Source organism: Schistocerca gregaria, chromosome 1 (genome assembly GCF_023897955.1).
Source record: "Schistocerca gregaria isolate iqSchGreg1 chromosome 1, iqSchGreg1.2, whole genome shotgun sequence".
Lineage (NCBI taxonomy): Eukaryota > Metazoa > Arthropoda > Insecta > Orthoptera > Acrididae > Schistocerca > Schistocerca gregaria.
Window position 1 is genome coordinate 996,292,394 of NC_064920.1, and position 18,028 is coordinate 996,310,421.

Genomic DNA, 18,028 nt, shown 5'->3' on the forward strand with positions numbered 1-18,028 from the left:
GGGGAGTGACTATGGCGTTGGCAGGGGTTGTCTACGGGAGCCGGACCATGGTCAGCTCGACAGCGTCATCGGGGAGCTGTGTGGGTAGATGTCGTGCAGGAGGGTCCAGACACCGAACCTGGAAGTCGTTGAAGCACACCAGGCGTCGTACTGGGCGTGCTGGTCATGCGGCGACAGGTAGGCCGGCAGTTTGCGGGAGGAATGGAGCGAAGACAACGATGTCTCCACTGGGTGTGGCGAACACACGAAGCATGTCCAGGTCGACGTCGGGTGAGAGGGGAACACATTTCACCAGGTGGCAGGGAATGACGGAGGTTGTGTCATGAGCACCGGATGAGGGGAAACACACAACGAACAGTGTGTCATTGCGTAGTATTACAGAGATGTCGTGGATTATGTCTGGGGGGACAGGCCCAAACACCTCAAGCGAGGGCACATTCAAGATAGGGGGGGGGGGAGAGGCGTGAGAAACCGCGACAGAGCAAGGCAGGCGATGGGGGAGAGGTGAAAGGGACCGGAGAAGGGCCCGGAGGCAAGGGCGTGATCGTAGGTAAGCTCAACATGGTCTCAATGCCTGCTGCCGCGAGAGTGTCCGTAACAGTTTGCACAGGTCGAATGTTGCCCTTGACAGAGGAGCTGAGCACAAGAATGTCATTAAGATATGCAAAGCATAATTTTAGTCCGAATAGCACTTTGTTGATGAAGCGTTGCCAGGTCTGGGTTGCGTTTTTCAGACTGAAGGGCATGAATTGAAACTGAAATAACCCGATGGGGATGGTGATTGCTGTCTTCTCAATGTCCTCTGGAGCCATGGGGATCTGGTGGTAGGCCCATTTGCAATCAGTGACAGAGAACAGGGTTGCACCTGCGAGGGAACTGGTAAAGTCAGCAATGTCGGGTATGAGGTAGGTGTCCATAATTGTTCGTGCATTTAGTCGACGGTAGTCTCACACATGCGCCAGGACCCATCTTCCTTGGGTGTCATATGAATGGGCATAGACCAGCTGCTGGCAGAGGGTTCGATTACACTGGAGCTTAGAAGTTCAGAAATCTGCTTTTCAAGGTCAGAGAGGCGCTCAGGACAAAGTCGAAGTGGTTTACTGGAGATCAGGGGGCCTGGGATGAGGCGAAGCTTGTGAACCATGCCATTGGTGATGACGGAAATGTTGCCGGTGGCACGGGAGGCGGTTTGTTTACAATGTGTGGCAGGAGGGGCAGGCGAGGCAAGGTCGTGGTGTTCGGAGCCACTCGGCGGATCCGATGGGAGCCGAGGTGGTGAAGTGTCCTAGGAATCAACGTGACAAGATGGCCGCCGGCCCAAAGCAGTGACACTGTGGTTGGGTGAGTTCGGTAGAGCTCGTGAAGTGTTAGTGAGTCCATTGTCCGAGGGCGCAAACTGTGGCAGCACGGTCACGGGCAAAGCGGTAGGTGTGAGTGCACTGTTTGTGTTGTCAGTGGCTGTTGCACAGTGGCACGCAGGAGCCGAAGTTGTATAATTTGAGGTGCTGTCCACGAGGGGAGGGGTAGGAGCTGTCAGTTTGGTAATACGTGACGCTCGTCGCGCATGCGCACTTGTGTATGGCTGAGTGTCATATGCTGCCGTGTTAGGGGGGGGGGGGGGGGGTGGTCCTGTGGAACTGTCAGTACACATTATGGTAGACTTGATAGCACAGTTGCGAGGGGTAGTGGGAGGTAAGCGCACAGAGGCTCGATTGCTGGGACTACAAGCAGATTTGGCACACTTACTGACCTTGCTTTGTCCTTGCTGTAGTGTTTGTAATTCCTTTGCTGCACTGGAGAGCTGGAGCTGAGTTTCATGGTGCTCGAAGTTTTTCTTGCATAGGCTAGTGACGTTTTCAAGCTCGACAAGGCACTTGTGCGTTCTTTCTTGTAACGTCATCGACAGAGATGAGCATGTATGGATGAGATGAGCCCAGACCGATGAGTCACGGGGGGGGTTTAGCCCGACAGAGCTCAGGGGAAGTGAGTTTTGGACAGGGGATGAAACACAGTGTTTCGCACTAGGTCCTGTGAAAGTTGATGGTGTCGTAAGAAGTCAATGCCTAGTATAGGTTTGTCAATTTCGCACACTAAAAAAGTCCAGTCGAGTTTGCAGTTTGTGGAGAGTGAGACGACATGTGAAGTTGAACCCGAGCATTGTAGTTTAGTTGAATTCATGGCTTGCAGCGAAGTATGATGAGGAAGGATGTTTGACGACACTAAGGACGTGAGGAGCAGTTAAAACATCGGCGCCTGTGTCCACTAGGGAAAGGTATCCCAACGAAATGTCTTTAATGTAAAGTCGTCCACAATTATCCAGTCATTCCCAGACAGAATGTAGCACTGGGGGGTGTCTGTCATGTGCGCAGGAGGTATTTAGGAAGTAGCAGGGTAGTCTGCAGTTCCATGCCACCTCACCAAACCGTGTGTGGGAGTAACAGTACGGGTAGTGCGGTTGCTTTTGCTGCAGAACGTTTGTTGCCAGTGGCGGTGACCGAGGTTTGGTGGTCGCAGCAGGCTCAGTTGCAGGAGGGGCGTGACCGTGGGCAGAGCCAGTGACGTCCCAGTAGCTTGTTTACTGCTTTCCGGAGCGAGCGGAACGGTCGGCGCAGTGTGCCCCTGGCCGCGTCCAGGCACAGTACGATGAGCCTGAACCAGAGACTTGTCAGGTAGGCAGTGGCTGGCGAAATAGAGCAGTGGTGCATCGTGTAGCTTGCCAGCAATTGTCACTGTTTGCTCGACAGGTTCTGAGCCAGAGCGAAGCAGATGTGAGGAGATAGTTTACCGGACCAGATGCCGAGGAGACCTGTGTCAGAGAATAGATTGGCGCTGAACAGGGCACATAGTCATCTCCAGAGCTGGGAAGGTTTGTCGTTGCCTGGTTGCTCAACATGGAGCACTTGCCGTATTGCTGCCTCAATTGAGCGTGCATGCCAACGTAGAACTGTCTCTTTGGCTACAGTGTACCAGGTAGATGAGTGCGGGGCATCGACCAGGTCAGCAATAAAGTCCTCCTGGTCGTGCAGGTGGGTGATGAGACACAGAAACCTGGCCGACTCGTCGAGTTTGTAATGGTTGAACACTTCGTCCACAATTTTGAACCAGGTTGTTGCTCTGTCGGGATTAAAAGGCGGCAGCGTCGGTAAGTGTTGTAGAATGTTCGGAAGAACAGGTTGAATTGAATTCGTCAGGGCACTGCCTGAAACAAGCTGTTGCTGCTGTAGTGTTCCAGTAGAGTGTTCCTCCCGGGGATGTGGCGACGATGGCTGGTCGGGTAACGGCGTGAAGGTGTCGCGTTGCCTGGTTGAGCGCGAACCGTCGCGACGTGGGAGGCCAAAGCGGGTGAGACACCAAAATGTGTTGATTGCGGTTGCGGAAGCTCAACACATTGCGGTTGTGTTCGGATTGATGTGTCGTGGAAGACCGGCGCGGATGAGTCATCAGGATGTGCTGAGAACGGTAGCGGAAGCTCGACTGGTGCCGGCTGTCCAGAAGCACTGTGTGGAAAATGATGTCAGACGGAATGTGTGAATGTTCACTGTTCGTAGTCACTCCACTCAAAACGGTGTGCAGATAAGGTGAATGTCGTGGCACAAAACACTTAGATGTAGCAGTGGGACGGAGATGGAAGTCAGGCACAGATAACAAGTTATTATTCCTCTGCAGGCCAAGGTTTCGAAGCAGGAAGGCATGTGCTAATGGTTAACCGAGGCAGGCGCGGGCGTGGTTGGATGCTGACGACGTTGACCCGTGAACAAAGCAGTTCCAGCCACATGGCAGGAATCCGCATGGTGCTGCATGGATTGCGGCATGGCAAATCGTTGTCCTGGTGGTGATAGGTTGTCCAACGAAGCATTTGCAGAAATCGGCATTGGTCCCGCACTGCATGGAGATCTGTAAGAGACAACTGCGCCGTTCGATGAGGGAGGGCACATGTGGTAGGAACAAAGGTGTCCGATAGCCGGAGTCATGCACACTCCTAACCTCACTTATTGTTGCAGCCTCGAAAACGTCCGGCGTAATCGTTGAGTGAGAGGCATCGTGTTGCAGTCCTGGCAGGTGTACATTGCCCGCAACATGATGCATGTCGATCACAAAATCCGGCGTTAGGCGTTGGGCCGAAGTCATTGTTCGTATGCTGTGCCGAAGTAACACACGCGAACATAACTGATGTGGATGCCGTGGACACAGTAAAGCGGCGAAAACGGAAGACTTTACAACTCAGGGTCACAAGTGTGGGGACTGAGATGTTACATACGGTAACATCAAACCTAACATTAAGTATTCGCTCGTTTATAATGAATTAATTATAACAAACGGCAGATGTGTTGGTCGTGAATTGCGGAGGTAGTGAAGAGGGTGGCAAGGCAAGCGGCACTGGAATGTGGCTGATTATACCATGGCACAGAAACGAAGTGTCTGGAACTACTAAGGAAAGGTAGCAGCAATGTAAATAAGTTGCTTGTATCACATCAGTAACGTAAAATTTCCACTTAAGGTGGCGTGATGATGACAGTTGTGACACCTTGGACATAGATCCATGTAGCGTGATCATCAGGATATTAGTTGTAGCTGCTAGTAACGGCAAAGGATTGTCAGCAGTCGGAGGTGGAACAATGACAGGAGCATCTCATTGCACGTCGTGCTCGGTCGGTGTTGACTGCAGCATGTATAACTGACCTTGTACCAACAAGTTGTATGTCGCAATTTGTTCACGTAGCTGTCGCAGTTGTTCAGGTGAAAATGTATGTTGTGAAGCAGTCTGCCGTGTAACACTAAGTAAGATGGGGTCGAAACCAGAATCTGTCCTCTATCAAAGGGTGACCTGGCATACAAGACAAGGTTGGTGACACAGTATTGACGTAACAGTTTGAATAGAAGAGATCGTGTGTGCGATCGCGAATGTGAAACTCAGTACTTGGCAGCAGCAGAGTGAGAAAACATTCACTGCTGTATGAAGCACTGATACGGTTGAAATCGTCTTCTAGGGTGAGTGAACAAGTTGCGGGCGCGATCGAATAGTGAACGGCCGGGCGGTAAGGGTGCATAGTGTCGTCGAGTTGTTGACAAGATGCGGATGTGGTAGTCATGGCGCGATCGTATGTCATGCAGCTGTTTGTTTTGACTGGGTTGAGGTCAGTGAGCCTGCAGGCGTGGGCCGTGACATCGCTGTCAGTAGGGGTCAGCCAGAGTCAGTGCGGCTCGGGTGCTGCGCAGAGGGAGGCGTGCCACATCCAGTGTTGCACTGAGAAACAGCGGGCATTGTTGTTGGTGTATTGGTGCATTGTCGTTAATCGGTAGGATGTCCTGTGAATTCGACCAGCCATGCAATTTAGCCATAGTTCGGAGTTTGTTTGAAATGGGATTTGCAACATAGACCCCGTTTGTTGCAGTCCATTGTTTGGCATGATTGTCCAGTGTAAAAGCACTGCACAAAGTTAATGCATTACACAAAAGCAAGTCAAAATCGTCCAAATTAATCAGCAAAGGAGCACTGCACTGTCCGGAAGTGAAATTACCGACGCATTGAGCGGGTTTCGACAGATGACGTGTGCACCTCGGTCACATTGTCAATGTGTGAGAAGGTGACGAAAGTTACCAAAAAGCACAATTCACACAAGAGTCAGGAATTTACACACTAATTACACTTCCTGTACACTGCATCCAGATGCGGCACGATATGAAGTCGATGGACGTAGAAATCTGGCAAAGGGTTGCTGCATTGTTTGTCCATGGCAATGTTCCAGTACACATTTCTGGTGGCGTAAGTGGCGTTATAAGATGGCATTTATAAGAGTCAAGGGACATGAAAGGGAAGCAGTTGTTGAGTAGGGAGTAAGACAGGGTTGTAGCCTCTCCCCGATGTTATTCAATCTGTATATTGAGCAAGCAGTAAAGGAAACAAAAGAAAAATTTGGAGTAGGTATTAAAATTCACGGAGAAGAAATAAAAACTTTGAGGTTCGCAGATGACATTGAAATTCTGTCAGAGACAGCAAAGGACTTGGAAAAGCAGTTGAACGGAATGGACAGTGTCTTAAAAGGAGGATATAAGATGAACATCAACAAAAGCAAAACGAGGATAATGGAATGTAGTCATATTAAATCGGGTGATGCTGAGGGAATTAGATTAGAAAATGAGACACTTAAAGTAGTAAAGGAGTTTTGCTATTTGGGGAACAAAATAACTGATGATGGTCGAAATAGAGAGGATATAAAATGTAGACTGGCAATGGCAAGGAAAGCGTTTCTGAAGAAGAGAAATTTGTTAACATCGAGTATAGATTTAATGGTCAGGAAGTCGTTTCTGAAAGTATTTGTATGGAGTGTAGCTATGTATGGAAGTGAAACATGGACAATAACTAGTTTGGACAAGAAGAGAATAGAAGCTTTCGAAATGTGGTGCTACAGAAGAATGCTGAAGATTAGATGGGTAGATCACATATCTAATGAGGAGGTATTGAATAGAATTGAGGAGAAGAGGAGTTTGTGGCACAACTTGACAAAAAGAAGGGACCGGTTGGTAGGACATGTTTTGAGGCATCAAGGGATCACAAATTTAACATTGGGGGGCAGCGTGGGGGGTAAAAATCGTAGAGGGAGACCAAGAGATGAATGCACTAAGCAGATTCAGAAGGATGTAGGTTTCAGCAAGTACTGGGAGATGAAGAAGCTTGCACAGGATAGAGTAGCATGGAGAGCTGCATCAAACCAGTCTCAGGACTGAAGACCACAACAACAACAACAAGTGGCGTTCATGAGCGTTAGGGTCACCAGTATGGGGATCGAGATGTTACATACAGTAATATCAAACCCAACATTAAGTATTTGCTCGTTAATAATGAATTAACTTTATTTTGATCATGTCGGTACAAATACATCTGCCCGAATACAGAGTTTGGAACACACTGAGACCAACAGTTTTCAAAGAAGTTCTTTCTCAAAGACGAGGCAGTCGCCTCTTGCAGTCGATAACCGCCAAAACCTTAAACCTAGACCATTACAGTGGCATAACTTTCAACTTTGTAGCACCAATACCTTTGAATTTACAGATGTTTTGACTGCATGTTAGTGTCAGAAGAATTAGTTGTTGTTTCTTGAAATCAGAAAAACAAATTATCTGTGCATTGAAAGGGTATAACTTTTGTACCTCTCAGTTACTCCAGTGGTACCAAGTGGTTATAATTAAAGTGAAGCTGCTCACAGAGGTTCAGTGTGGACTGGAAAAACTTGGTAGATATGCTAATGAGTTAATGTGGAACCAATTTACATAAGAAAAAATGATAGTTCCAATTTTGGCCACCAAGTGCAAATCTGGTGCTGTACAGCATCTCGTCAACATCACCAGTGCTTGTATTGAAGACACTGTGTAAGCAGTGGTTAATAATAAAATCAACATTATGCCTTTATCTGGAGTTTGCAAACACTTTTAGATTTTTTTAATCCACTTTCATTTCTTTTAATTTTGTAAGGGCGCTGATAACCTTGCCATTGAGTGCCCGTGCACACCAAAAACATCAAGAACAACAACAGCAACATGCCTTTCTTGCTTTGACCTTTTCTGCCTGTGTTCCACCATACAATAATTACAACCCACACTGGACCTCTGTGAATAGCTATACTTTAATTATAACCACCTGACACATGCAACAAACAAAAATAATAAATATCTGACAGTATGAAATCCAAATCTTTTGTTGATTTGATATAGACTGATTCTTTGCTGTGACCACTAGCTCTACTCTTTTAGACATGTTAATCACACCAAGTTCTAGCATCTGCATTTTTTCGTGGCTACAATACCTGCTCTTTGACATAGTAATCATGGAGTGTGTAACATATATTCAGTAGGGCCACATAAGTAGTTTTTAGCTTTTTCATTTGCTGATACACTTGTGTAGTAACCCAAAGACCATACAGGCACTAGTATTCCTCAGCGAGACATAATGTTGGGGCTGAGGCAGAGCACACCATTGCTAAACTCGTTCATTCATTATGTTTTGTAGATCCCATCAGGAGGGAAAAATGCCAGGGATGTGGAATGAGTCAAGGTGCATATTAAAAATAAATAAAACAAGAAAATCACTAAAAAAATATTTTCACAACATGGTAGTATTATGAAAACAGTAGTTGCTACTCACCATATAGTGGATATGCTAATTTGCAAATAGGCACAACAAAGCTTTTGGCCAAACAGTCCTGCATCAGAATAGACAACATAAAATATAAACACTCAAACAAACACAACTCACACACACATGACAACAGTCTCTCAGTGTGCCATCATGTGTGTGTGTGTGTGTGTGTGTGTGTGTGTGTGTGTGTGCTGCAACTCAGCATCTCTACTATATGGTGAGTAGCAGCTCTCCTTTTCATAATACTGTCATTATTCGACCCTGGATTTTCCATTTATATCATAACATGCTGCTTTATTATGAACACTGTTACTTGTCATACATTTTAAATTTTTTTTGACTTAGCAGTATCTATGTTTAATGTAAGTTGACAATGACCAACATTTACAAGCCCAAACTGTGAACTGTTCAAAATTATTTTCATATGCTGGCTTCTTTCAATATAACTCCTGAAGCAGGCTGGTTTCTAGTATTAGACATTACATACCACTTGAAAATGGACCTGAAGGTCTGAAACTAGCTGTGGTACATCTACAGCTGAGAAAGGACTTTCCATACTGTGTTAACAATAAGATATATTTCAGTGTCCATTGGAGAGGCGGCGATGACAGTACTACTCCAATTGGTGTGTAAGATATATGAGATGAGAAGTACTGTCAAATTTTGAGGAGAATGCAAAGGTATAAATATTACCAAACTATCAGTTTAATAAGTCATGGATGCAAAATACTGACACCAATTATTTACAAACGAATAAAAAAACTGATAGATACAACCATCTTGGAAGATCAGTTTGGGTTCCAGAAAAATGTTGGAAACATGAGACTGTACTGTCCATATGACTTCTTGTAGAAGATAGGTTAAGGAAAGGCAAATCTATGTTTATAGTTTTTGTAGAATTGGAGAAAGGTTTTGACAATGTTGACTGGAGTACACTCTTTACTATTATGAAGGTTGTTGTTGTTGTGGTCTTCAGTCCTGGGACTGGTTTGATGCAGCTCTCCATGCTACTCTATCCTGTGCAAGCTTCTTCATCTCCCAGTACCTGCTGCAGCCTACATCCTTCTGAATCTGCTTAGTGTAAGACATTTCCACGGGCAAATGTGGACTCTGACCACAATCTATTGGTTATGACCTGTAGATTAAAACTGAAGAAACTGCAAGAAGGTGGGAATTTAAGGGGATGGGACCTGGATAAACTGAAAGAACCAGAGGTTGTACAGAGTTTCAGGGAGAGCATAAGGGAACAACTGACAGGAATGGGAGAAAGATATACAGTAGAAGAAGAATGGGTAGCTTTGAGGAATGAAATAGTGAAGGCAGCAGACAATCAAGTAGGTAAAAATACAAGGGCTACTACAAATCCTTGGGTAACAGAAGATATACTGAATTTAATTGATGAATGGAGAAAATACAAAAATGCTGTAACTGAAGTAAAGGAATACAAATGTCTCTAAAATGAGATAGATAGGAAGTGCAAAATGGCTAAGCAGGGATGGCTAGAGGACAAATATAAGGATGTAGAGGCTTATCTCATGGCGGGTAAGATAGATACTGCCTACAGGAAAATCAAAGAGATCTTTGGAGGAAGGAGAACCACTTGCATGAATATCAAGAGCTCAGATGGAAACCCAATTCTAAGCAAAGAAGGGAAAGCAGAAAGGTGGAAGGAGTATATAGGGGGTCTATACAGGGGCGATGTTCTTGAGGACAGTATTATGGAAATGGAAGAGGATGTAGATGAAGATGAAATGGGAGATACGATACTGCATGAAGAGTTTGATAGAGCACTGAAAGACCAAGTCGAAACAAGGCCCCCGGAATAGACAAAATTCCATTAGAACTATTGACAGCCTTGGGAGAGCCAGTCCTGACAAAACTCTACCATCTGGTGAGCAAGATGTATGAGACAGGTGAAATACCCTCAGACTTCAAGAAGAATATAATAATTCCAATCCCAAAGAAAACAGGTGTAGACAGATGTGAAAATTACTGAACTATCAGTTTAATAAGTCACAGCTGCAAAATACTAATGCAAATTCTTTACAGACGAATGGAAAAACTGGTAGAAGCCAACCTCGGGGAAGATCAGTTTGGATTCCGTGGAAATGTTGGAACACGTGAGGTAATAATGACCCTACGACTTATCTTAGAAGAAAGATTAAGGAAAGGCAAACCTATGTTTCTAGCATTTGTAGACTTAGAGAAAGCTTTTGACAATGTTGACTGGAATACTCTCTTTCAAATTCTGAAGGTGGCAGGGGTAAAATACAGGGAGCAAAAGGCTATTTACAATTTGTACAGAAACCAGATGGCAGTTATAAGAGTGAAAGTCCATGAAAGGGGAGCAGTGGTTGGGAAGGGAGTGAGACAGGGTTGTAGCCTCTCCCTGATGCTATTCAATCTGTATATTGAGCAAGCAGTAAAGGAACTAAAAGAAAAGTTCGGATTAGGTATTAAAATCCGTGGAAAAGAAATAAAAACTTTAAGGTTCACCGATGACATTGTAAATCTGACAGAGACAGCAAAGGACTTGGAAGAGCAGTTGAATGGAATGGACGGTGTCTTGAAAGAAGGGTATAAGATGAACATCAACAAAAGCAAAATGAGGATAATGGAATGTAGTCAAATTAAGTTGGTTGATGCTGATGGAATTAGATTAGGAAATGAGACACTTAAAGTAGGAAAGGAGTTTTGCTATTTGGGGAGCAAAATAACTGATGATGATCAAAGTAGAGAGGATATAAAATCTAGACTGGCAATGCCAAGTAAAGTTTTTCTGAAGAAGAGAAATTTGTTAACATTGAGTATTGATTTAAGTGTTAGGAAGTCGTTTCTGAAAGTATTCTCTTCTTGTCCAAACTATTTATCGTCCATGTTTCACTTCCATACATTTCTAGACCATGCCCTCTTAGACAAATTATACATTCAGGTATATCTTCTGAAGAAGGCTCAATTATTTGGGCTGAAACCTAGGTAAAGGTTGCTTTCATTATCTCTTTCGAGGCTGATAGTTTCCTGTAAATTGAGTAAACTCATTGTGTACACATCTTTGTGTCTTTTTGAAACTACCTACTCAGTGTTTGCTAAACTAATTGCAGAATTATGAAAGTGTGGTGTCATATAAGTTATCAGTATTAATTGTCTGAATGTACCTGTAGTGAAACTACCTGTAGTGAGTGTAATTCAGTGTGCCTAACTTATATCCCTATCTTCAGGATACCACTTCTGTGTATATAATATATACACTACAAAGATTGTGCTGAGAAAATATTGTAGGAGAATGTTCAGGTAAGTCATGATCCCTTGTAAATGCACCATGAATATTCATATTTGGCACTCATATCAGTAGTTTCCACTTTTTACTATGTGGTCCACCATCCCTTCTTTTATAATCTCGCAAATATTCAGAGCATCTTTCTCGTTTCAACTAATCTTTTTTAGTCTCTCCATGTTCACAGTATGATTACACCTGCAATTAATATGTGTTATTGTAGACAGGCACAACTCATTATCTTTCTTAGTTTGTCCAGAATGTGACCATACTCCTACAAGTATTCTTTCTTTCATTGTATATAGATATTTTCCTTGTAGTATTTTATTTATTTTGTATATAACTGCAGTGTAAATTTGTATACACTGTAAATTGTAGTGTAGTGTACAGGTAGGTTTCTGTAGTAAGTTATTCTTTCTTCCTCTGTTAATTTTCTTTGATTTTAAACCTCATTACTGTTTTAGTTTCATTGTTATAGTGTAGGCTACTTCCTTGAAATAGTAATTGTGTTAAAACCTTTAGAATTGTAGCTAATTTGGTGGCTAGGTGCCAAGTTTGTATGGGATCCAGCATGCTAAGTGGCTTGTTGGACTGAACTGTTTCTGTGCACGCGCTGAGGTTGCTGACCTACTATGAATGTGTGTCCTCTCCCTCTCATAATGCTGCTTCATGTGTTTACATCTCAAGCTCATTATCACATTGTATTTGGGAAATGTACATATTTTAGAATGAACCAGCATCACCACAATCGTGTTTGATTTTCAGGCTTTATATAGCCTTTTGACATCAGACAGAATCTTAAATTACTGTAATTTACATTGCTTCTCTTTAAAAACATATAAATAAATAAAATGAAAACTTTCTCTTAAAACTAAGTGAACAATTGTTGTGTACATATTATACTGAAATATTTCATTTGTTCATGTAAAGTACTTCAAGTGAGGTTTGGTCTTTGGCCAATTATTTTAGTGTACAAATTCTCTTGGATCTTTGGTGGATATAGTCCCTTGTCATTTCCACTGTTAGGATAGGCTAATCTACCATGTGTAGAAGTATGAAACTGGAATTTGGCTGCAATAATTACACATCTGTTGTTTGAAACTGATAAACAATATTTTATTCAAAATAATTTCCATTGCTATTTATACAGGGAGATAATAATTCAAGTTAAACTTTCAAAATGCTGTAGGAATGACACCACCCGTCAGGATGACATCAAATTGCAATTGAATATTATCAGTGGAGGGGTGGAAACATATGGCAGAAGAAAAGAAATAATGTGAAAATTGATCAGTAATTGATACTGTATGTGCCAGAATACATAAATGGATACACCTGCCATGCGCACAACTCATTGAAGTTGATATAAAAATGCCAGGTGCATGGCTTTTCCTCCTTTCGCATCTGCAGTGTTTGCCATGACTGTCTCAATGCAGGATCGTGCTCTGCTTGCAAAGCTGTATTACAAAAATGATGACTATGCACAGGTCACTCTGCAGACATTCCAGACACTGAAGGGTTTGAAAAAAGGCATTGGTCTGATGACTGCCGTGGGTCTGGAGAAAATGATTCGGAAATAAGAAAAGACAGGTTGTTTTGGTGTGTAAGCTGGTAGAGGGTGGAAACAAATTGATTCAATGTCAGTAGAAGCAGTGGCCACAGCAATGCAGGAGGAGACGAGTGGTGGTATGTAAATGTGTAGTGCACAGAGAATTGTCCGAACATTGGGCATACCTGTCAGCATGATGTGTAAAATCCTACAAAACAGCCTTCTTTGCTATCCATTCAAAATTACCCATGTGCACGAGTTGCTACCTGTTGACCTGCCAACAAGAGAGACCTTTGCTTTAGAATTTCTTGCTCACATGGAAGTGGACAATGATTGACCATGGAAGATTTTATGGACAGACAAAGCCCACTTCCATCTGACAGGACATGTCAATACACAGAATATTCGAATATGGGCAATGGAAAATCCACACACAAATCAACCAGCACCACTTTATCCTGAAATGGTCATGTGCGGTGCCGGTTTATGGCATCACTTATCATAGGGCCATATTTTTTGAAGAGACAGGTGCTTTTGGTCCTGTTACCTGTACCACCACTGGTAACTGCTATGAGTGTCTTTTGTGCAACCACGTCATTCCAGCTCTCCAACAGTGTGGATGTGTGGATGGAAACATTTTTCTGCAAGATGGTGCACATCTGCACTTTGGAAATCCAGTGAATTAGCTGCTGAAGCGCCATTTCAGAAATGCTAGAATTATCAATTGCCGTTTCCCTACAGCCTGGCCGTCCCGATCACCTGATCTTAATCCGTGTTTCTTCTGACTGTGGAGCTATCTGAAAGATGTTCTGTTCAGTGTTCTGACTGCAAACTTAGCTGCATTGAAGGCATGTATTGTGCAACACATTCTGAGCATGATCCTGGAAACACTTCGGTCACTTGTGGAATGTGCTGTTTCTCGATTTCAACTTGTTGCAGAAAATGGTGGACAGCATATTAAACATTTTTGCACTAGTCACATGGAAATTAATAATCTGATTTGATTTTGATTGATGTTTTTTATGCAGTATTTGGCCTCAGGACAATTAAAAACCGATGTGAGTGATACTTTTTATGTGGTTTTTGGCCTTAGAACAATTAAAAACTGATTTTTCCCATCCGATGTGATGTGACCTTGCTATGGTGGATTTGCTTACGTAACTAACGGTATCACACCTTACATCCATGCACACTGAGTAGTACAGTTTGTTTAGCATCAAATGTACACCTTGGGCATTGTTGTATGATTCATTTGTCATTTGTAGTTGACCACTATTAAATTATGATTCTTACAGCACCACCTATTGCTACATTTTGTAACTATTTATTTTTCTTCTGCCATACGTTTTCCCCCTTCTCCGACAATATTCTGTTGCAATTTGATGTCATTCTGACCAGTGGCGTTATTTCTACAGTGGTTTGAAAGTTTAACTTTAATTTTAATTATCCTGTACATTTCTCTCACCTCTCCAGCAGGCTATGAATACCACACCAAAGAAACAGTTCTTCTTTTGAAGTGAACCAGTCAGCAAGCCGTTTTCATATGAATTGAAGCTTTGTTCAGTGAGAGTGTGTCCCAGTGATGCAAACAAATGATAACTGGATGGAGCCAAGCTGGAGAATAAGTTGCATGCCCCAGTATTTCAGAACTAAAAGCCTCGATCATTTCCCTGACCCATTTTGGTGAATGTGATGGGGTGTTATCTTGGATCAATATGACTTTGTGTTGCCTTTTTCCATATTCTGGTCATTTTTCACATAATGCTCAAATTAAATTAATCATTTGGTGTTGGTAGCGATAAGTGTTAATGGTTTCACCAGGTTTTAGCACCCCATAACAGATGACACCCTTCTGAACCCACCAAACACAGAGCATTGTCTTCTTTGCAAAGCAATTTGGTCTTGCAGTGGATGTAAATGGTTTGCCTCGATTCACCCATGATTTATGACAGTTAGGATTCTCAAAATACATCCACTTTTCATCATCTGTCACTATTCAATGGAGAAATGACTTGCTTTTCTGTATCAAACAATGGAAAATCCAGGATGGAATGTAACAATATTATGAGAAGGAGAGTTGCTACTCACCATATAGCAGAGATGTTGAGTGATGATAGGCACAACAAAAATATATGGCAAGCATCATGTCACAAGTGGTACTTCGATTTGCTTGCAGTCTTTCATTCAGTTTATGCGGAACCCATTTTCCCACTTTTTACATCTTTCTCATAGATTTCAACTGAAGAGAAACAGCTTTCTGCATTACATTCAATTGTTCCATGAATTCCTGTTGAGTTTGAGTATCATCTTCATCCAATAAGGCCTGCAATTCGTTGTCTTCAGACTTTTTCAGTGGTTTCCTGCAGTTGTCATTCCTCATGTCAAAATCATGACTTCTGAATTTTTTGAACAACTCAAAACACTGTGTTTTACCAAGAGCATATTTTCTGAAAGCTTTGACAAGCATTTGATGCGATTCTGCAGCAGTTTTCTTCTAATGATAACAGAAAACCAGTGCTGTCCACAACTCGTAGTTTGTAGGCATAAAACTCGACATGTTTATGGGTTTAAAACAGATACCAATGTATGGAACTTGGGTTACTGTGTGTTGACATCTGTCACCAGTCATTGCGGGAAGCATATGGCGCTGCAGATACAGTCTCAAGAGCCCTACACAGACAGATAGCACCATCAATAGGGAAATTCTGATTTCATACTTCTACACCTGATATATGCACCTGGATGTGGGATTTTAGTAACTACAAATGGACCAGTGTACAAAAATTATCATTATGACTGAGGCTACCATATTTCAAAGGGTTAGGGTGCATTCACAGTAATACCTCTTGTCCTACTTGAAATTGTACTTTGTGCCCTAATCTTTTGATGTATGACTTTTTTCTCTGTCCAGCCTTTTTTCTCCAGATTAATCAAAGCCTGGCATATTTTTTCTTCAAGTGACATTTCTCCCCTTGGTATCTTGGGCAATGGTTTTTCCCACTCATTGACTCCTCTCCTTTTAAACATCAATTTAATAGGTGTAAAATTAGTTGAAATGTGTGGTAAGTTGTTAATGATTTGTTGAAATGGTGAGACAAAGTGCTTCTGGGGTGTATAGGTGCATATTAACCTGTTAAATTGTTTGAATATCATTCTAATGGGCTTGCTTTGGAGTGCAACTGGAAACTGCTCTATGTTTTATCTTGTTTGTGTTAGTAAATTCCTCCCATCTGTTGCCTACGGAGTACAATGCATTACCAGTTAATGATGTCTGCAACTTCCCTCTCTCAGCAGGTAATCTTCTGTAAGACTCCTAATAATAGAACCTGCACAGATCACACTGCACACAAATTAAAATATTTTGTGAAAACATTGTACAAGCCAATAACACATTTGACACCTCCCTACCCTTGTGGTTAGGATCCAGCAGCATCCAACAACACTAATTCTAAAGATTTTGTGGACCCTGTAGGATGTAGTTCAGTCTACTTGGACTTGTTTGAGTGCTTTGTCTTTTGGAAAGTAATACACTTCTGAATTCATTATCTTCAGTGATCTGAAATAGGCATGCTCCTAGTCCCTGTGAAGATGCCTCTGCACTCAAGCAAAAATCCTGTGACATGTTACAGTGGTGTATATGTTTGCACATAGTAAGGCTTCCTTTATTTTGTCATATTCTGCCTGATGATTATCAGTCCATATCCATGGATTATTTTTCCCCAAAAGATCCAGCACTGTGTCACTATTCAGTAACTAATCTAGAATGAATTTCCTAAAAAATGAAGCCAAATCCAAATTTGCCTGTAGTTGTTTCTTATTCTGTGGCAGTGGTAAATGTATGATCATGTCAAGTTCTCCTGGATCAGGTAGTATACCTGTAGTGAGATAATATGACCACAAACTCCAACTTCATTGAATTAGTTGTGATCCCATATTCTGCAAATTAATATAATACCTGTACCAAAAGCCTCCCATGTTCCTCCCATGTGAGAGTAGTGACTAACAGGTTGTCAGCATGGAGAGTGGCTCTGCTAAGGAGTTGTGGTCCCAAAACTTTGTCCAATGTGGAAATGAAAATGCCTGTGCTCATGTTCAGGCCGAATAATGGAACAAAAAAAATTATAGTTTCTGCCCCCACACATAAAGGCTGTATATTTCCTACAATCTTTGCGTAATGCTATTTGCTAATACCACACTTTTAAATAAATTATAATGAGGTATTTAACATTGTGAAATTTCAGTAACTGTTTTTCAAGGTTGTCAGGGTGCATCCTGGTAGAAACAAAGATTTGTTTTTACACTTCGGGCATAAAGCACAAGCCTGATGCTACCTTTGGGTTTGGCAGCACCTAAAATAGTGAAAGGGGCTTGGAGGCAGCTAAAATAGTGCTACAGGGTGGAGAACACGAGGGTTGTATGATCTTCCAATTTTGTCATCCTTTCAATTTTGTCATCCCAAGGAATTGGATGTGAAGAAAAGAAGAACGATGAAGATTAGTTGAGTAGATCACATAACTAATGAGGAGGTATTCAAAAAAATAGCTCTGAGCACTATGGTCATCAGTCCCCTAGAACTTAGAACTACTTAACCCTAACTAACCTAAGGACATCACACAACACCCAGCCATCACGAGGCAGAGAAAATCCCTGACCCTGCCGGGAATCGAACCCGGGAACCCAGGCGTGGGAAGCGAGAACGCTACCGCATGACCACGAGATGCGGGCAAGGAGGTATTGAATAGAATTGGGGAGAAGAGGAGTTTGTGGCACAACTTGACTAGAAGAAGGGATCGGTTGGTAGGACATGTTCTGAGGCATCAAGGGATCACCAATTTAGTACTGGAGGGTAGCGTGGAGGGTAAAAATTGAAGAGGGAGACCAAGAGATGACTACACTAAGCAGATTCAGAAGGATGTAGGCTGCAGTAGGTACTGGGAGATGAAGAAGCTTGCAGAGGATAGAGTAGCATGGAGAGCTGCATCAAACCAGTCTCAGGACTGAAGACCACAACAACAACAGGGGATGGAATAGGTGATGCAGCAGAATGTAACATGTGTTTGGACTTGCATAT